This window comes from Microcaecilia unicolor, chromosome 1 (assembly GCF_901765095.1).
Source record: "Microcaecilia unicolor chromosome 1, aMicUni1.1, whole genome shotgun sequence".
Lineage (NCBI taxonomy): Eukaryota > Metazoa > Chordata > Amphibia > Gymnophiona > Siphonopidae > Microcaecilia > Microcaecilia unicolor.
This window is the reverse complement of record NC_044031.1, coordinates 31,408,047-31,432,899: the sequence shown is the minus strand read 5'-3', so window position 1 is coordinate 31,432,899 and position 24,853 is coordinate 31,408,047. Positions and strand designations below refer to the sequence as shown.

The window sequence follows — 24,853 nt, the reverse complement described above, 5'->3', positions numbered from 1 at the left end:
TGTAGAAACTGTTTCTAGGATGCTCATTATTGCTTGGCAACAGTTTCCGCTGCTTGTTTCCTTTCACTGAATCTATTGGCAGTCTGTCAGCCTGATTTCAATTTGTTTCTACCTGGGGCTTTCTCCTATTTTCAAGTGGGTAGAGCCATGGTCGGGATTGCATGAACAATCTGATGATTGCTTTTAACATTTAACACTTAGCTGGTGATTGTTTTAGCAGTTTTTCAGCAGGTGCCTAGCCGTCTTTCATATTAAAACTTCTTTCTCTTACTTACTCTCCTCCAGCACTGCCCCTCCCTTCCTTGATGGTTGCTCTGTCTCACAACTCTCACTCTATCCCTTGCTATTCCTTAATTCAGCTTAAATAAGACTTGCTCACCATGCTGTTACAGGGCTTTCAAAAATTTTTTGTGTCTTTCATGTGCTACTTATGATTGGTATGTTAAATCCATTTCTCTGAGCTATCTGCCAGCGTTAAGTTTAGCTCAGCCTTATACCACTGCTTACTCATTGGTTCGCTACGGCTGTCTGTCATATTTTTTTATCCCGCCTACTTCCCCTCTTACGTATGTCATTTTTCTTTGAGACTTCAATGCTAAATAGCAGTACTCACTTTTGAATTTAGATTTGTTGTCAAGCTGCAAAACTTTTTTCTTTCCTTATTTATCCTAAATAGTTTTCTTCTCTTTACCTACAGGTATAACTGCATGAATGAATTTATTTGTACTGTTTGCCCTTGCATGCAGGCTTCCTTACTGTCAGCTGTCCGTTCTACTGCTTTTGAGTTTCTTCTTGTGATTGTTGAGTGGAAAATATATTGTCCACTGAATGATGAACGTGAATTTCCACATTTTGGTTCTGGCTAATGTGGTTCCAATAATGGCTCTTTTATGGTTGTACCTATCCCGATGAGCTTACAGGTGTTTAGTTTTGCTTTAAAATATTTCTTCTTTTTATCCTCTTTTAGTTTACCACCTCTGATGTAGGTTTCAGGGCCTCTTCCCTGGGACATGCTATAAATTTTATTATTTCTTATGTCCAGTGTCACGCTATAACCATTGGTTTTGATATCGATGCCTGAGGCTTACACCCATCTTGAGGGTCACAGACCCTTCGATGGATGACGATATCTCAATTATTAGATTTTGAGCAGAATTTCCATTCCATTTTCGGAGTGGCCTGCTTCCACTATTTTGGACTATTGCCCACACAGGAGTTATCTAGCCCAGATGCGCGTTGGGGATATACAGAGACGTCTAAAATCCTTAAGTTGCAAATTTGGACTAGTTGACTAGGGCCTTTCAATATTTTTGGACGGTTAGTTGTAACAGAGATGATTCCTAACCTTTCAATATTTTAGGAATGGTTAGTTGTAGACGAGAGGCCTCCTAACCTGGTTAGTTGTAGACGAGAGGCCTCCTAACCATAAATTTTTGAGTGGTTTGTTAGACCACTACAGGTCCATAGGGGTGCTTAGTTGCAGACGAGAGGACTCCTAATCAGCGGAAACCCATTGGACCGCTGCTCTTCGACTCATGAGACCTTATTCGCTGGTTTTTTGGGTTCTTTTTGGGAGTGGTTGCAATGTCCCGTTTGGGGGGCTCTATCATGGGTTGGAGCCCATGGCCAATAGTAACCGGGATAGTTCTTGGCAGGCAGTAGAAGCAGGGATTGCTCCTGTCTTTAGAAGCACACTCTGGGGAGCAGTATTCATTGAATTGGTAGAGTAGGATACATACGTTAGCTGACACTAGGTATTTATTCACTTATACACCCACTCTTTAGGTGCATTTCTGTTTGCAGGTTTTGTCTTGCTTTCTCCTATAATGTCACTTGCGGTCAAAGCGTGGAGCTTTCCGCCAATTGTAATTTTTATTTTGGGTCCCTATGTTGGAGTACATTGGCAGAGCGTGAGTATGATTGTGTTATGTCTCTGCATGTTTTACTATCAGGATAATCATTGCATGTTTTTGTAAACTGTTTTAGCACATTATCATTTCTAGGTCTCCCTGCTATCTCTGAAGCTGCCTTTTGAACCACTGACACTTGTACCAGGTTCTAGGACTAGTCAAGATATATATATTATTCTAATATCATTTTTCTATAGCAGATTACAGGTCTGAAGCTTATTTGTAGACCACTTGCTCACTAGGTCCCGTTATTATACATATTGGGTGATGTTGTTCACTACCCATTATATCATATCTTCCTCTCCGCACCCAACAACCAGATACTGGTGATCTGACATCTATTCCGATCTCTGGTAAGGACTTTCCGTCCGAAACAAACCTTTCTATTTTGCGGTTGACCTCCCTATGCCACCGAGAGTTCGGAAGGGTGTAGGGATCCCGCCAACTGTCCTCTTTCTCAATTGATTTTCTGCGCTGGAGAGTACATTGCATGAATTGTGAGTATATTTTCATTTATTGTATGTGTTACTATTAAGCTGCCGTTATATACTTCATAGCCTGTTGGATTAGCTCTAATTTAAATGTCGTATTTTAACCAAATTTAGGATTAAGATTTTGTCCTCAATGCACAGGGACACCTCTGTATGTGGGACAATACTGTGTATGTGTATGAGTGTGGTTTTCCTTTTCTGTCTGTGTGCTGTGACTTGTAATTGGCTACTGGAATATGTATTTTTATATTTTTGTTTTGAAACCCTAAACAATTCTTAACCGTGCACAATTCCAATGATTGGTTTGAAACTACATTAGAAATATCTTGCTTCCTCTTCTAAGCTTTAAGTTTCTACTTATCAGGGTTAGGTTACTGTTTTAATTTTATGTCTATATGTTCCTGTGTGTCCTGTGGTAAATAGCATAAACTAAACCAGCTAGTTATTAAGGAATCATTTCTTTAGTTTTAAATTAGTGCTTTAAGGTTACCCGCGAGATTGCCTATCAACTGCAGTGGTAGTAAATCTCAAAGGAGTGTTTTTTTTTCCAGGATTGTATATTATTTCATTTAAGCAATGTTTGTTTAATTTGTGACATGATATTAAATAGATTGTTGTTATTTACTTCCGGTAATTGCTTTCACTAGATATGCAAGCACTTTTAAGTTCTAGTAGCTATAAATAGATTAAGGGTTTACGATAATTTATCTTTATTGGCTCCGGTACTCACATCCGGATTCTAAATCTGGATAAGACAGATATACCGGACATACTTGTCATTCTTATTCAGGTATCATATGACAGACTTCTTGGTTAAAGAGATCCACTTACAGTTTTAATTTTATAGGTGTGCGTCCGTGTATGTGTTCTTGAAAATTGCATAATTATTCCAGATATTTACTATAAAAGGTTCTATATTATATGCCATCTAAACACTGTTTATTTGTGATGTTGTTTAAAATAACTAGTGCTGATGTTCACTTCCTGGCTCTTTATTGGGGATGTGTTCCGTAATAATGAATTAACTGTTTTAATTTTTTCTTTTCACGTCTTATCTACTACTCTCAAACTTCCTTCCCTGCCTCTTAAAGATTTATAGTTTTAAGCTATATTATTGTATAGAGTTCCAGCATTTTTGGTTTCTCAAACCCCAAATGGCGCAGTTAAATTTCATTTCCGGATTCCATAATACTACAGTGCCTGCCTTATTACCTATGCAATAGGGTTCAGAGATTAACCCTTGCATAACATAACTAACTGGTAAATCAGAACTAAAGGAATTCAGGTTGCTATTATTTCAGAGCTATGTTCAGATAAGACTAGCTACAATTGCCAACTTCCTTTTTATTGAGAACCGTACCTCTGGAAGCAGATAAAGTAATAACCTTCTTTTCCTCCTTTTCCTCTCCTGAAGTATTAATTCTATGAAGACTAATTACACCAGCATGAAGTTTTAATACGAAAACTTAAACTTACAGTTTTTGTTTGATGTATAGTCATATTTTCAGTCACCATAATATCCAATGCTTGCAGTGAGCAGTAAACTCAAGTTAGACACAGGAACACCGCTATTTCGTGATTTCCTTAGGACCGAATGACAGAGATTAACCCTTGTAGTTCTTATTTTCTCTTAAGTTCATTTTTACAAAAGCTTTGAACTCAATATATGATACAGGAATTCATTACGTGTTTCAGATTTTTAATAACTAGATGGGTTTTTTCTATGATTCTGTGTTATCCTTGCTACTCTTTGTTTAGAATTCAATTTACAATGTAGGCTTACAAGCTGTTCCATTTATCATACTGGTCTATATGAACATATCCTACTGGTCAATTTATGCATTTATTGCATTAATAAAATTGTTATTATATCCTTGATTTTTGAATTTTACTAAATGTTTTAAGAAATGCTCCTACTTGTCTCCTGCTTATAAAGCTGGCTTCTCCATTAAAATATACTCCAAATTATGATTAGATTTCTGGGAATATATAAGCTTATTTTTAGCTATCCCTCTGAATGTGAATCTTGATATGCTGTCATAATTTAGGGCCCAAATTGTGAAAGCATAGAAATGATCAGTTCGAATTTAATATAATTTTCATTTTCCAAATTGGCCTCTGAACTATTACAGAGGACTATAGGTTATTGTCCTTCTCATTTGACCTATTTAAACCATGTAAAGGTCACGTGAGGAGGCCTCATAGACATATATAGTTTTTACATCTTTCTTTTCTGATATTGACTTTTCTCTATCTCTCTAAATATCATATTAAAGGCTGTATTTTCCTGGAGTAGACTCTGACCACAATGTTTCCTCAGACTCTGCTGACTTCCTGTGCCAGCAACATCTAATCTACAGAGAAAAAAATTGTTTTCTACTTGTAACTTGTGATTTTATATATTGAGACTATGCTCCACCTACTGGTGCCCCAAGGAACTAACAATGCATTCTTTGACTTTTTCTTTCTAATGGTCCTGTGCTGAGATTTGACTACTAGATATTACTTCTTATATCAGCTCTATTTATTAAGTCCTGTAGGTTGAATGAAGACTGCTAATCCAATTCCTGATCTACCGCTTCTATTCCAGTTTGGTACTTCTGCTACAACTGACCTCTGGCAAGAAAAAGAAGCGCCAACTTCTCCAATGAGAATTTTCTTTTGTCCAAATGATGTCATTAATTTAGACCTTCTTGGTTATACTCTTAAATATTCTATTGTATTAAATATTTTTGCAGGCTGCTCATCTTTTCCAGAACCTACATGGCACTTTACATATGAGCTCTCTATTACAACAGACAGCGACCATGATTCCAGAAGATACTTCCATCACCTGGACTAGTTATGAGTTTTAAATTTCTGCACATTAGTCTTCTGCTTTGACTATAACTATTTCCTAAGCTATCCTTCTTTTTGAATCATCTAACTCGTAAGTCCTGCTGGCCTCCTGCAGCTGAGGGCCCAACCCTTGGTGAATGGTAGTCATCGCGGGTGAAGATTCCATACCTACTGGCGATAGATTGCAACGCATTGCCCGTGTCTTTTGACTATTTTTGTGCACCATATTCCTGACCCTCCATACATCAATAACTTGAACAATCAACATCATCTCTAAATTTTAATTTTTATTGTTTTTGGTACCCTTTTCTTTTGTTCCATATACTTAACCATTGTTATTTGATCATCCCTTAGTAGTAATTACCAATCTGTCTTGCACATTATGCAAGCCAGAAGTGGGGATACATTCTGCAAATCCTAATTCTTAGTATTAAGACTGTCACTTCTACTGATTCCTTGCCCAAGTTGTGAAAATCCAGCCCTGTTAGATCTTCCAGATCTCCGTCCAGATTCTTCAGCGCTTCCACCGCCTCAACCATGATCGATGAAAGAGAATTCAGAACTGATACTTAATTAGAGATTTACTGTTGCTGTTTATGGACATTATAGACTCATATTTTGTTTTATTTCCAGTTTAGCAATAATCCTGATTGAAAAGTTCAATTTTATTTTGTTTTTTTTTGTTATTCCCTTTCTAGCTAATGACACACTCTCTATTATGAATGGACAGTCAGAATTGGACTATAATTGTCTTTATTTTCTCTTGTTGTATTGGTTTTGAAACTCTTTTCTGCCATTTCTGTTTATGTAATTTAAATTGAAGTTGATATTGCTCAGATACAAGGGTAACAACAAACCCTAATACTGGCTAAGATATCATAATGTAGGTGTAAACCCTGTTAGTATCAACCAGTTATGCATTTGTTTAACTTTGGTGTAGGCTTACTTAAACTGCATGTCTTTCTGTAGGTTTGACTAAGCTCCAAGTGGGGTAACGGATATATAAAATGCTTCCCATACTTCCAGGTCATTATGCATATGTCAAGATCCATGCATGACCTTTGTTAATATAAATTTTCCTAGGATTGACCATTTTTGCTGTATAAGGCAACCTCATACTTGCTATCCACTTTTTAGTGCTCATGATTGGATGCCAATGATGAGTAATAGTAAGGTCCAGGAATTCCGACCTGTTTAAGGATCTGAATACCTACAACCTAAAACAGCCTGCAATCAGAGTACTAACCATATATTTGTTGAGCCCATAACAATACTTAATCAAAACCACTATTCCTTCCCAAGACCACTGAGACAGATACATTAGATTATCTCCCCATGCACTATGCAACAGATACAATAGAAGCCATAGAAAGACCTGAAAGTATTTATTAGCATGATCTATCTGAAATTGCTATTACCACATACCTATACTTACATGAGATTTTGTAGATGAACTCATGGATTTGTCCCATTCATAAACATTTCTCACTACAGGTTTGAGCAAGTCTCAAGAGAGGTGACATCAGGATTAAGGCCCAAGGGGTTGGGTAATATAAGGGAATTCCATACGCCCCAAATAATATATCACCTGAGAATGAAGTTTCCTGTCTTGCACCATACCTTCTAGCAATTTGTAAGACCAAAACTCGCCCTCTCGTTTGATAGCTTGCCACCTTCTGGAATGGATGATGACAAGCTTGACGAGCTTTGTGTCACCCCTCCCCAGAGGGGGTGACAAGTGGGGAATGTATAATTATGGTACAGCCAGAGACCCCCCCACTGGAATGGTGGCGGGCCCAGTCATAGAGCTCAGGCTGTTACAGACCTTGGCCGAGTCAGAAATCTGATGGCTGGCATAACTGGGAGCTTACTGGAAAAGTATGGCCTAGTTTGTAGCCCGGATTGAGGGCTAAATAAGCTAAATTAGGAAAAGTTAAGTAATAGATATGGAAACAAAATGGAGGATTTCAGCACAAAATGGAAGCCGTATCTGTTGCAAAGTGGAATTTTCTCTGTAATGTAAGTTAGAAAAACAAGTTGAGAAATGAGTGAGTCATGCCAGGTGCAAAGAAAATAGGGAACTAGCTGTCCAAGAGAGGAGGGAGACTTTCCTGTGAGCAGGATTGTGGTCAGCTATGGTGTGAGAAAGGAAAGGCGTAGCAAGATAGAAGCTACTCATTAGCATGAGCCAATCAGTGACAACCATGACATTAGCATAGATCCAATCAGGTATATCTACTGTCATATTATCCATATCCTGAGGGCACCTATAAAAATCAGGGTATTTCCTGGTTTAAGTTAGAGAGAGAAGGGTTGGCACTCTCTCTCTCCAAGGGAAACCAATGTGCCCAGTAGAATTGACAAATTACCTAATTGCTTTCCCTTGTAAAACCTCTAATTGGTAAAAGAAATTATAAAAGATTAGGAATTAACACCTGTTTGCAGCTGGATTATTATATTCCTATAATTAATTGATTGTATGTGCCTGTTGTCAATCACTGATTTGACTTATACCTTGGCAAATAAACTCCTCATTCCAAATGATGATTGTGGGCTTCACTTAATGTTCAAAGGCTGTAAGTATAAATGCTTTTGCTGTATAAGGCTATCTTTCTCTGCATTGTATAACTTGTAATCTAAATCCAGTTTGTCATAAGGCTGGTATCTTTTTCTTAGACCTAACGTCTCCCTTAGTGGCAATTCCTTTTAGAACTTCACAACTCCTTGATTACCCCAGTACTAGTGCTATTTAGAGATGGAGTCAGATTTAAGGTCACTCCAGCCTTCTTGGGGGGCTCTGGACCACTGAATTCACAACAACTACTACTACTACTACTACTTAACATTTCTAAAGCGTTACTAGGGTTACGCAGTGCTGTACAGTTTAACAAAGAAGGTCAGTCCCTGCTCAAAGGAGCTTACAATCTAAAGGACAACATGTGCAGACAGTCAAATTGGGGCAGTCTAGATTTCCTGGATAGAGGTGAAATGGTTAGGTGCCGAAGGTGACATTGAAGAGATGGGCTTTGAGCAAGGATTTAAAGATGGGCAGGGAGGGGGCTTGGCGTATGGGCTCAGGAAGTTTGTTCCAAGCATAGGGAGAGACAAGGCAGAAAGGGCGGAGCCTAGAGTTGGTGATGGTGGAGAAGGGAACAGAGAGGAGGGATTTGTCCTGTGAGCGGAGGTCTCGGGTAGGAGCGTACGGGGAGATAAGGGTAGAGAGGTAGTGAGGGGCTGCAGATTGAATGCATTTGAAGGTTAGTAGGAGAAGCTTGTACTGTATGCTGTACCTGATCGGAAGCCAGTGAAGTGACTTGAGGAGAGGGGTGATATTTATTTATTTATTTATTTATTGCATTTGTATCCCACCTTTTCTCACCTATTTGTAGGCTCAAAGTGGCTTACAGAGTGTGGTTATGACATAATCATTTCGTGTTAACAGGTACATTTCTTATAGTTTGAATGTTGGTAAGAGAAGATAAGCATAGTCGTTTCATGATGACTAGTACAATTCTTGCTGGGTGGGGGAGGATAGACGGGAAGTGTTAGGTAAGTTAGAGGTGAGCTGTGGTAATTGTGTGATTTGTTGAAGTAGTTTGTAGGCTATGTATTTCCTTGTAGGCCTTTTGGAAGAGATGAGTTTTCAGAGATTTGCGGAAGTTAGTTAATTCGTCAATAGCTTTCAGGTCTGTAGGTAGATCATTCCATAGCTGCGTGCTCAAGTAGCAGAAGGTGTTGGTGTGTGTCAGTTTGTATTTCAGTCCTTTGCAGCTGGGGAAGTGCAGATTGAGGTATTTGCGGGATGATCTTACAGCGTTTCTGGGAGGCAGGTCCACAAGGTTTAGCATGTAAATTGGGGCGTCTGCGTGTATAATTTTGTATACTATCGTGCAGATCTTGAACTCAACACGTTCTTTGAGTGGGAACCAATGGAGTTTCTCTCTTAAAGGTTTAGCACTTTCATATTTATTTTTTCCAAATATGAGTCTGGCGGCTGTATTCTGGGCTGTTTGGAGTTTTTTGATAGTTTGTTCTTTGTAGCCGGCGTATAGTGCATTACAGTAGTCCAGGTGATTTATTACCATTGACTGTACCAGGGTGTGGAAGATATGTCTCGGGAAGAAAGGTTTTACTCTTTTGAGTTTCCACATTGAGTGGAACATTCTCTTCGTTGTATTCTTCACATGAGTATCAAGTGTGAGGTTTCGGTCAATAGTCACTCCAAGAATTTTTAGGTTTTGCCCAACGGGAAGAGAACAGTATGGTGTGGTTATTTTGGAGTAGGTGTTTTTGTTGTGTTGTGAGGTTAGTACAAGACATTGTGTTTTCTCTGCGTTGAGTTTCAGTTTGAACGCATTAGCCCAGGAGTGCATGGTTTGGAGGCTTTGATTGATCTCGTTGGTGATTTCGTTTAGATCCTGCTTGAATGGGATGTAGATCATGACATTGTCTGCATATTTATAGGGATTGAGGTTTTGATTGGCTAGGAGTTTGGCTAGTGGTATCATCATTAGGTTGAAGAGAGTTGGTGATAGGGAGGATCCTTGGGGATCTCCGCATTCAGGTGTCCATGGGGATGATGTGTCCGCGTTGATTGTGACTTGGTATGATCTTGTGGTCAGGAATCCTTTGAGCCATTTGAGAACTGTGCCTCCTACTCCGAAGTATTCTAGTATGTGTAATAGTATTTCATGGTTGACCATGTCGAAGGCGCTGGACATGTTGAATTGTAAGAGGAGTATGTTGTTGCCGGTTGCAATTGCTTGTTTGAAAACGTTCATTGCCGACACTAGTACCGTTTCGGTACTGTGATTTGTCCGGAATCCTGATTGCGATTCGTGCAGAATTGAATGTTCGGTTAGGTATTCAGAGAGTTGTTTCGTCACTATGCCCTCCATGAGTTTAGTTATGAGTGGGATAGATGCTACTGGGCGATAGTTAGTTAGGTCCGTTGCGCTTTTCTTCGCACCTTTTGGCAGTGGGGTAAGTAGGATGTTTCCTTTCTCCGTGGGAAAGAGGCCATTTTGAAGCCTGTAGTTTATGTGCTTCGTAAGGTCATTTTTGAATTGTTTGGGGGCTGATTTTATTAGGCTATTGGGGCAGACGTCCAATTTGCATTGTGACTTAGCGTATTTTCCGAGCCATTTTGAGAATTCATCAGAAGATATCATGTCAAACTTGATCCATGATCGATCTGCTGGGCATTCCCCTAGTTTTGGGTCTAGGCATTCAAGGATGCTTGTGTACTCAGTTTTATTAGTAGGTATCATGAGTTGTAGCTTTGTGATTTTTTCGTTGAAGTACTTTGCAAGATTGGTTGCAGATGGGGTGTCTGTGTTGTTAGAGGTGACCGGTGTGGTGTTTAGGAGTTTGTTTACAAGTGTGAAGAGTTTGTGTGTGTCCTTGTAATTTGGTCCTATTGTGGTTTTGTAGTATGTTCTTTTAGTTTGTCTGATAGTGTATTTGTATTTTCTTTGTAGTTTTTTCCAGTCATTGAGTGTATGTTCGTCTTTTTTCTTGATCCATGCTCGTTCTAATCTTCTGACTTGTGTTTTTAGTTCTTTCAATTCTTCGTTGAACTATGGTATGGAATTTATTCTATGTGAGGTTCTGGTTTGTGTTGGTGCTATGCTATCTAGTACTGTTTTGCATCTGTTGTCCCACTCTTGGAGAAATTGGGGGGAGTCTGTGGGAGTTGTCCATTTGTCAGGCTTCAAAACGGTCTCTTTCCCATGGAGAAAGGAAACATCCTACTTACCTCACTGCCAAAAGATGCGAAGAAAAGCACAACGGACCTAACTAACTATCGCCCAGTAGCATCTATCCCACTCATAACTAAACTCATGGAGGGCATAGTGACGAAACAACTCTCTGAATACCTAAACAAACATCTAGGCGGAAGATAAGACGTGCAGCAGAGTTCTGAATGGATTGAAGGGGGGATAGATGGCTAAGTGGGAGGCCAGTGAAGAGAGTAGGTTGCAATAGTCAAGGCGAGAGGTAATGAGAGAGTGGACGAGAGTTCGGGTGGTGTGCTCAGAGAGGAAAGGGTGAATTTTGCTGATGTTATAGAGAAAGAAGCGACAGGTCTTGGCTATCTGCTGGATATGCGCGGAGAAGGAGAGGGAGGAGTCGAAGATGACTCTGAGGTTGCGGGCAGATGAGATGGGGAGGATGAGGGTGTTATCGATTGAGATAGAGAGTGGAGGGAGAGGAGAGGTGGGTTTGGGTGGAAAGACAATAAGCTCTGTCTTGGACATGTTCAGTTTCAGGTGGCAGTTGGACATCCAGGCAGCAGTGTCGGATAAGCAGGCCGATACTTTGGCCTGGGTTTCCGCAGTGATGTCTGGTGTGGAGAGATAAAGCTGGGTGTCGTCGGCATAGAGATGATATTGGAAACCATGAGATGAAATCAGCGAGCCCAGGGAAGAGGTGTAGATTGAAAAAAGAAGGGGTCCAAGGACAGATCCCTGAGGAACTCCAACAGAGAGCGGGATGGGGGTGGAGGAAGATCCATGAGAGTGTACTCTGAAGGTACGGTGGGAGAGATAGGAGGAGAACCAGGAGAGGACAGAGCCCTGGAACCCAAATGAAGTGTGGCAAGAAGTAAATTATGATTGATAGTGTCAAAAGTGGCGGATAGGTCGAGGAGGATGAGGATGGAGTAGTGACCTTTGGATTTGGTAAGGAACAGGTCATTACAGACTTTAGTGAGTGCCGTTTCTGTCGAGTGTAGAGGGCGAAAACCAGATTGAAGCGGATCGAGGATGGCATGAGAGGAGAGAAAATCGAGGCAGCGGCTATGAACGGCGCGTTCAAGTATCTTGGAGAGGAAGGGTAGGAGGGAGATGGGGCGATAGTTGGAGGGACAGGTAGGGTCAAGTGATGGTTTTTTGAGGAGTGGTGTGACTATAGCATGCTTGAAGGTGTCAGGGACGGTTGCGGTGGAGAGAGAGAGGTTGAGGATATGACAGATGGAGGGGGTGACGGTAGGAGAGATGGTGTTAAGTAAGTTGGTGGGGATGGGGTCCGAGGAACAGGTGGTGCATTTCGAGGAGGAAAGAAGGTGAGCGGTTTCCTCTTTGGTGATATTAGGAAAAGAGGAGGAGGCCTGGGTTGGTTGGTTGAGGGAATGGGTTAAAGGAGGAGGTGGTTTGGTAGTAAATTCGAGGTTGATCTTCTGTACCTTATCGCGGAAGTAATCAGCCAGTGATTGAGGAGCGAGTGAGGGGGTGGGGGTAGGAGCGGAGGGCACTTTAAGGAGGAAGTTAAGGGTGGCGAAGAGACGACGAGGGTTGGAGCTGAGGGAATTAGTTAGTTGGGTGTAATAGTCCTGTTTGGCAAGGAATAGGGAGGACTGGAAGGAGGATAGCATGAATTTGTAATGAATGAAGTCTGAATGGGTGCGAGATGTCCTCCAGAGGCGTTCAGCAGATCGAGCGCAGGAGCGAAGGTATCGGATGCAGGGGGTTAGCCAGGGCTGGCGATTAGTTTGCCTTGTGGGATGGGAGATGGATGGTGCAAGGGTATCCAGAGCAGATGAGAGAGTGGCATTGTAAGCGGAGACAGCCTTATCGACAGACTTGGAGGACATGATGGAGGGGAGGAGATTAGAGATACTAGAGGATAAGGTGGGAGGGTCAACGGCCTGGAGATTCCTGAAAGTAGTGGTTAGTGTAGGGCGGGACTGAGGGGGAGGGTGATGAAGTGTGAAGGTGATCAGGTGATGATCTGAGAGAGGAAGATCTGAGGCGCAGAAATTGGAGGGTGAGCAGGTAGAGGAGAGGATGAGGTCAAGACAATGGCCAGTTCGGTGAGTGGGGGTGGTGGAGCTCAACTGGAGGTTGAAGGAGGATGTCAGAGTGAGGAACTGAGAAGCGTAAGAGTCTGATGGGTCGTCAGCGTGTATGTTAAAATCCCCAAGAATGAGAGACAGAGATGAGGGTTCAAGAAAAACGGAGAGCCATGCATCGAAGTCGGTAAGGAAGGAGGGGAGGGACTTATCAGGGGGGCGGTAAATGACTGCAACTCTGAGTGGCAGCAGGTAGAATAGACGGATGGAGTGAACTTCAAAGGATGAGAAGCAGTGAGATTGCGGTAGGAGGAGGGGTTGAAAACTACAGGCGGGGGAAAGTAGTAACCTGACACCTCCTCCGCGGCCGACTGGGCCGCGACTGAGGCCGAGTCATTGGGGGTGAGCCAGGTTTCAGTTAGGGCACGCAGTTGAAGGGAGCGGGAGATGAAGAGATCGTGGGTGAAAGAAAGTTTGTTGCACACAGAGCGGGCATTCCACAGGGCACACGAGAAGGGGAGGGAGGAAGGGGGAAGGAGGGGTACAGAGATGAGATTGGAGACATCCCGGGAGCGTTTACATGGATAAGACGAGGACATGTGTGGGGTCCTGGATTGGGATTGATGTATCCGGCGGAGAGTAGGAGAAGGAGCAAGAGAGTGCGGAGGACGGGGAGGTAGGGCGACGAAGACGGGATGAGCTTAGTAGGAATGGGGATGGGCTAATGGCAGGGAGGAAGTGTTGAATGTAGAGAGCTAGGAGGGAGGGGGAGGATAGGAGAGATGGTGGGGTAGTGAGGGACGGGGGTGGGTAGGGTAATGCAGTAGTGAGCAGAACGGGAGAGGACATGGATGGGCAATGAGTTCCTGCAGTAGACAGCGGTGGGGGGAGGGGGAAAAGATTAGGAAGGGACAGGGCGATGAAGAGAATGTGTATAGGGGCCATGGTCAGGGAGGCAGGCAGGTGATGGGTGAGCTGGTAGACAGGTGGGTTAATGGGCTGGTAAGCCAGCAGGCGGGGAGGCAGTCAGGTAGTTGTGCAGGCTTGAAGGCAGGCGACAGGCGGGGAGGCAGTTAGGTAGTTGAGCAGGCTAGATGGCAGGCAGGTAGTTGGTGGGTTGATAAGCAGGCAAGTTGATGGACAGGCAGGCAGGCAGGTTGGTTGCTGATAGGTAGGTTGGTTGCTGATAGGCAGGCAAGTTGATGGACTGACAAGCAGGTAAGTTGGTTGCTGGTAGGCAGGCAGGCATGCAGGTAGGCTGGGGCAGATGCGATGTGGCTGGAACAGGCTGGAACGAAGGACTGGAACAAGCTGGAACAGATGGACAGACGGATGGACTGGAGCAGTAGGACTGGCGCGAGCTGGAACAGACGGATGGACTGGAGCCGACTGGGACAGACGGACAGGAATAAGCTGGAATGGATGGACTGGAACAAGCTGGAACAGCCAGAAAGGGCGGACTGGAACAAGCTGGAACAAGCCAGAACAAACTGGAACAAACGGACTGGAACAAGCTGGAACAGATGGATTGGAACAAGCTGGAGCAGAAGGACAGGAACAAGCTGGAATGGGTGGACTGGAACAAGCTGGAACAGACAGATTGAACAAGCAGGTGCAGATGGACTGGAGCAAGAAGGAACAGACGGACTTGAACAAGCTGGAACGGACGGACTGGAACAAGCTGGAACAGACAGACTGGAATAGCTGAAACAGGCTGGAACAGATGGACTGGAACAAGCTGGAACAGATGGAGTGGAGCAAGTTGGAGCAGAAGACAGCAGCACAGCAGGACTGGAACACGCTGGGACAGACGGACTGGAACAAGCTGGAGCAGAAAACAGCAGAGCAGCAGGACCGGAATAAGCTGGAACAGATGGATTGGGACAAGCAGGAGCAGAGGCAGAAGAGAGCAGAGCAGCGGACTGGATGGAACAAGCCGGACCGGAACAGGCTGGGGCTGAAAAGACCAGAGCAAGCTAGGACAAAAGACCGGCGGCAGATGGACAGGGCAGCAGGGTGGCAGGGAGGCAAGGGCAGAGCCAGCAAGGGGTACAGGACATGAAAAATCGGGCCTAGGTTAAGTTATCACAAGATGAGACAGAGAAGCTGAATGCTCCCTTGACGATAGTTGAACTTCAAAAAGCAATAAAATCACAAAAACTTCAGACTGCACCAGGCCCAGATGGGTTCACGTGGGAATACTATAGATCCTTGCCACCAGAAGCACTGGCCCCCTTGCTTACTTACTAGGAAGCGGTGATCTCAAAGGGACAATTTCCGAGGTATGCAAATACAGCCTTAATAATGTAGGAGTGGCCACCGGATCCGGCCTGCAACACCACTGGATCAGGACTGTCAGGACGGCCTCAAGCCCATATTTACCCAAGGACTTTGCCTTCTTTATACCACATTCCAGACCTAAACTTTTACAGAACTTTTACATTCTCTTGTACTGTGCCTTAACTACAAACTGTCAGATCCTGCTTGCAAGATACCAAAGTTGCTGGAATAACTGTTTGAGACAGGATGCAGGTGCAGTAGATAACCGCTTGTAACATTTAGTAGCCAAGGCTTGCACACAAAACCAGCCTGCACGTAGATGCTACATGAATAAAAGATAGTCTGGGAGTGTAGCCACCCCCACCCTGCATCTCTGAGCCTTAAGCTCCATTGAGCCTTATCAACTCTGTGAAAGAAGCATTGTGTGATTATGTGTGTGTGTGCTAAAACAGGGCGATAAGTTTCGTTTTCTTTGCTAGTATCATTTCAGTATTATGACGTGTGTATGTACTGTAAGAACTACAAAAACTACAAATGTTTACTGCGCATGTCAACTGTGATGTATAAGGGGCCTAATGCGCAGGCCCACAGGGGAGGTATAAATGTAAGTGTCAGCTGATTTCTGACACACAGTATCCTGAGACTGAACTCAGTGCTGTACATTGCTAGCAATAAAAGCTGTCTTGCCTTTGGAACCTGTTGCCTCTTGTCTCCTGATTCACTAGCTGAGAATCCTGTTACAATAACACTAATCCCGAAACCAGGCAGAGCGCCAGATAATGCAGACTCCTACAGACCCATATCATTACTAAACGTAGATATCAAGTTGCTAGCAAAAATACTGGCAGACCCACTAGCAGAACTCCTGCCCCGACTTATAGGGCCAGAGCAGGTAGGGTTTGTGAGGAATAGACAGTCAACACAAAACGTACGTAGACTGTTACTAGCTATGGCGGCCTGCTCGGAAAGGGAGGTACCTGCATTGGTAGTTAGTCTAGATGCCGAAAAGGCGTTCGACAAAGTGCAGTAGGACTATCTGTTTTACACATTAGAACACATGGGGTTTGCAGGGTGGTATTTGGAGGCCATTAAGACTTTATATCGGGCACCACAGGCCAGTGTACTGGTCAATGGCCTGAAAGAACAGGAATTTGAAATCCAAAAAGGTACGAGACAGGGCTGTCCCCTCTCTCCCTTATTATTTGTAATATCCCTAGAACCCCTGCTGCGCATCTTGAAAGGGGATAAGGGAGTGGAAGGGGTCTCCTTTGGGGAAAAGTGTATTAAAGTGCTGGCATACGCAGACGACTTACTTTTAACACTACTTGACCGACAGAAGTCAGTCCCAATGCTTTTAGAAAACATTAGACGCTTTGGGCAATTTTCAGGTTTTAAATTGAACCCAGTGGAGGAGTGGCCTAGTGGTTAGCGTGGTGGACTTTGGTCCTGGGGAACTGGGTTCGATTCCCACTGCAGGCACAGGCAGCTCCTTGTGACTCTGAGCAAGTCACTTAACCCTCCATTGCCCCAGGTACAAATAAGTACCTGTATATAATATGTAAGCCACATTGAGCCTGCCATGAGTGGGAAAGCGCGGGGTACAAATGTAACAACAAAAAAAACCCAAACCTACACAAATCGTCCGCTATGGCGGTCAGGGTGGAGGGGAGAGGAGGGTGGGGACACCGATTCTCTTTTCAGTGGGCACCACACAAGCTGAAGCATTTGGGAGTGGGAATCCCGGTAAACCTAAACACAATATATGACCTTAATATTCAGAGACTCTTCCAGGAAACTAAGGTTAGTCTGAGTGCGTGGGTGAAGCTGCCACTCTCATTACTGGGCAGAAGTGCTTTGTTCAACATGATGATTGCACCAAGGTGGCTGTATGTAATGCAGATGTTGCCTGTATATTTGACACGAAGAGATGAGAGAACATTGCACACTATGATACAAGGCTTCCTGTGGCGAGGGCGTAAGGCTCGACTATCTATAGCCACACTGTGCATCCCAGTAGAATATGGTTGCCTGGGACTCTTAGCCAGTGGCATGAGGAATATAAATGACTGCTTTCGGAATACACAAGATTTCTCAGACACTGCTCTAGAACTGGCCCTCACGGGGGGAGTCCATTTCAGTAGCTACCTCCATTCCTCTGGGGCGCCTATTCCATATATGCTATGCTATGCTATTCCAGGATTATGACATTTGTGGTATCAGTTTGGAGGTGGATTTGTCGTTTGCATCACTTCACGCCAAAGGTGACCCCGTTGTAACAATGCAGCTTTTGCACCAGGCTGCCTCTATACTTCATTCCGCAGATGGGAGAGACGAGGCATCAAATATTTGTTGCAGGTGGTCACCAGAGATGGACATATGAGACCATTTTCGGAACTGCAAGAGGAGTTTGGAGTGCTTAAGACATATCAATTTTATTATGAACAGCTAAGACATTACATACACTCTTTGCCATGGGACTCCCTTGCAGAAGATGTTCAAGAGGAACTTTCTGCAGCATTCTCCCTGGAATCTCAACAAAAAGTGCCACTCTCATACCATCACCAGCATATAAAAGATACTGCTCAAGAACTGGATTGTGGACCGCAGACCTTCAGGTGGACATAACAGCAGCACAAATCAAGGCTCACGTTCTCTCGATCAGACGAACAACTAATCAATCCACACACTGGGAATTACAGTATAAATTTGCCCTTCGTCTATACGTACCCCCAAGGAGGGCGTTCTACATGGGTCTCTCTCCCTGGGGATTTTGTCCCAAATGTGGGGCAAAATCTGGGACATATGTTTTGGTCCTGTGTAAAAATACAGAAGTATTGGAGAGATATTATAAAGTATGTGAACACAATCTGGAACCAAAGCTGGAGATGCGCCCCAGGACAAGAGGCTTTGCAGCACTTGTGACTTGTGCAATTATTGTAAGCAAACAAGTTATCTCGATGGAGTGGTTGGCTCCTCGGGCCCCAACACTCCAGCAGTGGCGAACGAGAATGCTATGGCTGCTACGTATGGAGAGAGTGGGCATAGTGGACTTTGATACCACCAAAAGGAAACAGTTTCAATATCAGGGGACCCCCTTCTGGAACACATTAACTCTGGCAGCGCGCAGCTATTTGTTAAACCTGTAACATATACATTGTGAGAAGAAGGATAGACAACGGGGAAGGGGGAGGATAGAAAGGGGAAAAAAGGGGTATGTTGGGAAGGGGAGGGTAGTAAAAGAGGTACAAATGTTCTTAATCTGTATGATTTCAGTTCGAATGTGTGTGTTTATTAATAAGTACCTACATTGGATACACAGGGAGGGGATGTTGATGTGGGGGGAGGATAATTGGGGGTAAAAACGAAAAAGGATGTTGGTAACATGATAAAACTGTTTCAAATGTGCAGTGCAATGTACAATATGCCATCAATAAACATGATTTAAATATAAAAGCTGCATTTATTTCTCTGCGTGTACTTTTTTACATACATATACGGTTATGCAATTTTATAAAAGCCTTTTTCTACATGTAAATCAGGTTTTACACATGGAAACGCCTATATAAACTCACCCCACCCACCCCTATCCCACCATGTGTGTCAGTAGAATTTTCAAACGGAAACTTAGAGGGGAACTCCAAATGCCACAGGGACTATTATTATTACTCTTTCTGGGTATAATTTAATAACTGCTAACATCAGTGAAAGATATGCAAATACTTTCCACTATGTAGATTCTGCACAAGGAGAGGAATGACCACTAGGAAAAAGGAAGTGAGAATGCCTCTGTGTACGTCTCTGGTGAGACCTCATTTACAGCACTGTGTACAATGTCAGTATCCTGCCTCCAACAGTGGCCAATCCAGGTCAGAAGAACCTGGCAGAAACCCAATTAGTAGTAACATTCTATGCTACCAATCCCGGGGCAAGCAGTGGCTCCCCCCAGATATCCATCTCAATAACAGACTAAGGGCTTTTCCTCCAGGAACTTGTCCAAACCTTTTTAAAACCCAGATACAATAACCGCCATTACTACATCCTTCATCCTCCAGCAGCGAGTTCCAGACCTTAACTATTCTTTGAGTGAAAAATATTTCCTCCTATTTGTTTTAAAAGTATTTTTATTTAATTTTATTGAATGTCCCCTGGTCTTTGTACTTTTTGAAAGAGTGAAAAATCGATTCACTTACACATTCTACATGACTCAGGATTTTATACACCTCAATCATATCCCCTCTCAGCCATCTCTTTTCCAAGCTATACAACCCATAAGTACATAAGTACATAAGTAATGCCATACTGGGAAAAGACCAAGGGTCCATCGAGCCCAGCATCTTGTCCACGACAGCGGCCAATCCAGGCCAAGGGCACCTGGCAAGCTTCCCAAACGTACAAACATTCTATACATGTTATTCCTGGGATTTTGGATATTTCCAAGTCCGTTTAGTAGCGGTTTATGGACTTGTCCTTTAGGAAACCGTCCAACCCCTTTTTAAACTCTGCTAAGCTACCCGCCTTCACCACATTTTCCGGCAATGAATTCCAGAGTTTAATTACACGTTGGGTGAAGAAACATTTTCTCCGATTTGTTTTAAATGTACTACACTGTAGTTTCATCGCATGCCCCCTAGTCCTAGTATTTTTGGAAAGCGTGAACAGACGCTTCACATCCACCTGTTCCACTCCACTCATTATTTTATATACCTCTATCATGTCTCCCCTCAGCCGTCTCTTCTCAAAGCTGAATAGCCCTAGCCTCCTTAGTCTTTCTTCATAGGGAAGTTGTCCCATCCCCGCTATCATTTTAGTCGCCCTTCGCTGCACCTTTTCCAACTGTACTATATCTTTCTTGAGATGCGGCGACCAGAATTGAACACAATACTCAAGGTGCGGTTGCACCATGGAGCGATACAACGGCATTATAACATCCTCACACCTGTTTTCCATACCTTTCCTAATAATACCCAACATTCTATTCGCTTTCCTAGCCGCAGCAGCACACTGAGCAGAAGGTTTCAGTGTGTTATCGACGATGACACCCAGATCTCTTTCTTGGTCCGTAACTCCTAACGTGGAACCTTGCATGACGTAACTATAATTCTGGTTCTTTTTTCCCACAGGCATCACCTTGCACTTGCTCACATTAAACGTCATCTGCCATTTAGCCGCCCAGTCTCCCAGTCTCGTAAGGTCCTCTTGTAATTTTTCACAATCCTGTCGCGAGTTAACGACTCTGAATAACTTTGTGTCATCAGCAAATTTAATTACCTCGCTAGTTGCTCCCTTCTCTAAATCATTTCTAAATATATTAAAAAGCAGCGGTCCTAGCACAGACCCCTGTGCAGTCCATCACAATCCACAATTTTGTTTGTTCACTCTCTCATCGTGGATTGTGGTGGACTGCACCACGTAGCTTACTGCTCCTCATTTTGAGAGGTTCAGATGCTTAATCTATACACATCAATTTGCTGACCCCCGAGGAAGGTTTTGTAGCCGAAACACAGACTGCGTAGGGTCCCAATAAACTCTGATTTTGGTGCTTTTACCACCGTGGTTTCAGTACTGGTCTTTTGGACTTGGTTTTCTTCCACCCTTGTGTACTTTGCTTCTTTTTTAGTTGTTCCTTCCACCATGCTTAGATATTTATATACACCTTCCTGTTCAAGTTCCTTTATCTCACAGTGTTCAGTCAGAGCTATTTTCAGTTTTGCTCAACTTTCACCTAAGGAAAGCACCTTAGCACATTTGTCCATATTTTTCTCCAAGGTGGATTCTTTCATATTTTCTTACATCAGATTTGCTGTGGAAACATTTATTACATTCCTATATGATTTTTCTCCAGTGTGGATTCTTTCATGAATTCTGAGTTTATTTTTTGCATTGAAGCTCTTACCACATTCAGAACATTTAAATGGTTTTTCTCCAGTGTGGATTCGTTCATGAGCTCTGAGTTTATTTTTTGCATTGAAGCTTTTACCACATTCAGAACATTTAAATGGTTTTTCACCAGTGTGGATTCTTCCATGAATTTTCAGATAAAATTTGTCGCTGAAGCTTTTACCACATTCAGAACATGTAAATGGTTTTTCTCCAGTGTGGATTCGTTCATGAGCTCTGAGTTGACTTTTTCCATTGAAGCTTTTTCCACATTCAGAACATTTAAATGGTTTTTCTCCAGTGTGGATTCTTTCATGAATTCTGAGATCCTTTTTTCCATTGAAGTTTTTACCACATTCAGAACATTTATATGGTTTTTCACCAGTGTGGATTCTTTCATGAATTCTGCATTGACTTTTTGTTTGGAAGCTTTTACCACATTCAGAACATTTAAACGGTTTTTCTCCAGTGTGGATTCGTTCATGAATTCCGAGTTGACTTTTTCCACTGAAGCTTTTTCCACATTCAAAACATTTAAATGGTTTTTCTCCAGTGTGGATTCGTTCATGAGCTCTGAGTTTATTTTTTGCATTGAAGCTTTTACCACATTCAGAACATTTAAATGGTTTTTCACCAGTGTGGATTCTTTCATGAATTTTCAGATAAAATTTGTCGCTGAAGCTTTTACCACATTCAGAACATTTAAATGGTTTTTCTCCAGTGTGGATTCGTTCATGAGCTCTGAGTTGACTTTTTCCATTGAAGCTTTTTCCACATTCAGAACATTTGTTTGGTTTTTCTGCACTGTGGATTCTTTCATGAATTCTGAGGTTACTTTCGTTGCTGATTCTTTGACTTTGTCTGAGATTTGGCCAGTTGGTGGAATTTCTCTCTTGTTCAATACATACATTCAAGCTCTCTCCTTTTCGGGTATTTTCTTGCAAGCTTACACTACTAATGCCTCCAACACTATCAGCTGAAGGATCAGGGCTGTCTCTGGAGGGGTTGTTTTCTTTCCATTCCTCCTTCTGTTCTCCATCACACCCTTTCATTCTCTTATTCCCAAATCCATCATCTGCTGGATAAAAATGAAAGTATGTACATAAATTATACAGCTATTTAGTAAGACATATATAGGCAAATATCCCATCATAAGTATTTAAAGTCACTTGCTGGTAGACAGTGTAAGTGAGCAATGGCACATGAAGAGACATAAACAGACCATCCTGATCTCATCTGTTGGTTCTGGACATTTCATCCTCCCCTGCAGTCTCTGCAGTGATTCCCTTCACTCTGATTATATTCACTAACCAAAAACTCAATGTGAAAATATAGAAATACACCACAGCACACAGCAATGATTTTTTTTGACATAGGAATTCCTTGCTCACCACTCTTGGTCACTGAAAGGAACCTCTTCCATTTTCAGGATCTCTACTATGGGTTCAGTGGCATAGGTGTCACTATGGGGGTGGAAATGCCCCTCTCCCTTGCAACCATAGTGAAAACTAGTGCCAAAGCTGCACATCTCCATACTTCCCTCCCCACAGTCCCTCCAAACTTACAGGCAGTAACTACTAGGTTATTCCTCCACTCTGAAGCTGCCCATGGATGGAAAGGAGGGAAAGGGAAGGGAGAGGGGGACATGGTGCCCATGGATGGAATGGAGAGGGGAGAAGCTGCACATGGATTGAAGAGAGGGGAAGATTTGGAAGGAAGCAGAAAAATGGAAGAAAGCTAAAAGATCAGTGCTAAAAATGGATGTAGGGCCGGAAATGAAAAAGAAAGATGTGAGAAAAGAAATAGCACATAAACAAGAGCTCCTGGAAACAGTTAAGCGTACAGAGGTAGGGAAAAAGAACCAGAGACTGGAAACAAGATGATTAGAAAAATACAATTGCCAGATTACAAAGACAGGGAAAATGATTTTATTTTCAGTTAGTGATAGAATTATGTCAGTTTTGAGAATTTACTTCACTATACATGAGGAAATGCATTTCCTTCTAATTGGTTTTGCACTGCATGCAAAATCTGGCATCTTGAGTTTCAGTTTAATTTTTGCCTACATTAGTACTTTTACCCCCCTGTTTACTAAGCCGCGCAGCTTAGTAAATAGGGGGGTCAGGGCCGGTCTTAGCAAGTGCGGGGCCCTATGCAGACCAATTTGATGGGGCCCCACCCTAGCCCAGCCCCCACCTTAACTCCGCCCCCACCATAGCTCCAGGGCTGGCCACCCCTCCCTCCGAGCTCCAAGGCCCCCAGCTCCAGGGCTTGTTGGTTCTGCACAGTCAATGCCAACTGAAAACCATGTCTTTTTCACAAACACATACAATGCAACACCACAGAAACAGAAAATGTCCCCTAGTACTGTGCAAAATATAAAGACAGCAGATGTAAATTTGAAAAAATTAACAAATACCAATCACCACTTTACAAATTAACAAATAGAAAAAAAATAAATATAGAAAATAAAATAATACCATTTTATTGGACTAATACATTTAGCTTTCAGAGGCCACAACATCCTTCCTCAGGTCAATACAGTATAGTACTGTTACAGTATCCTATCCTGACCTGAGGAAGGGGGTTTTGTTCTCCAAAAGTTAGCCAAAATGTATTAAAATTAGTCCAATAAAAAGACTACCTTGTTTACATGTTCTATTATAAACATTTATTAACACAGCTACAATACTACTTTATCCTAAAGCAAAAAAATAAAAATATATATTTTATTTACAGTTTGTTGTCTCTGGTTTCTGCTTTCCTCATCTTCTTTTCACTGTCTTCCTTCCATCCAGCATCTGTCTTCGTTCTCTCTCTGCCATCCAGTGTCTGCCCTCTCTGCTGTCCCCTCCATCCAAATGTCTGCCCTCTCTCCCTGCCCCTTCCATCCACATCGGCCCTCTATCTCTGCCCCTTCCATCCACCATCTGCCCGTCTGCCCTCTCCCCCTTCCATCCACTGTCTGCCCTTTCTCTCTGCCCCTTCAATCCACCATTTGCCCTCCCTCTCCCATCCATCCGGGTCTGCCCTCCCTCTCGCTCCCCCTTCCATCCAGGATCTGCCCCTCTCTCGGCCCCTTTTTTTCAGCCCCCAGTTCCAGCCCCACTATCCCACCAGTCCCCTGTTTCAGCCCCAGCCCTTTTCTCCCACGTCCCGAGCTTCAGCCCCCAGCCATTTCTCCCTGTCCCCTTTTCAGCCCCCCGTTTCAGCCCCAGCCCTTTTCTCCCACCAGTCCCGAGCTTCAGCCCCCAGCCACTTCTCCCTGTCCCCTTTTCAGCCCCCAGTTTCAACCCCAGTCCCCAGCCCTTTTCTCTCACCAGTCCCAAGCTTGAGCCCCAGCCACTTCTCCCTATCTCCTTTTCAGCCCCCAGTACCCACAGTTTCAGCCCCTGCCCCTTTTCAGCCTCCAGTCCCAGTACTAGCCCCCTTATCCCACCTACCCTCCTTTTGAGCCCCCAGTTCCAGCCCCCTTCATCCACATGCCTTGTATTAGGGCCCCCCTTTTCAGCCCCAGAACCATTCTCCCACCTGACCCACGCATGCCCCATTTTCCCACCAGCCCCATGCATGGCCCCCATTTTCCCATATGGCCTCTTCTCAAACCCCAGTTCCAGCCCCCCCTTCTCCCATCTGAGAGCCCCCTCCCCTCCTCCCATTCGAGA

The 24,853-nt window shown here is 43.3% G+C and overlaps 1 pseudogene; it reads right to left on the bottom strand.

The window, feature by feature from the left end:
- The window catches only part of LOC115464598, a 274,379-nt pseudogene that overhangs the window by 115,823 nt on the left and 133,703 nt on the right, over window positions 1–24,853 (bottom strand).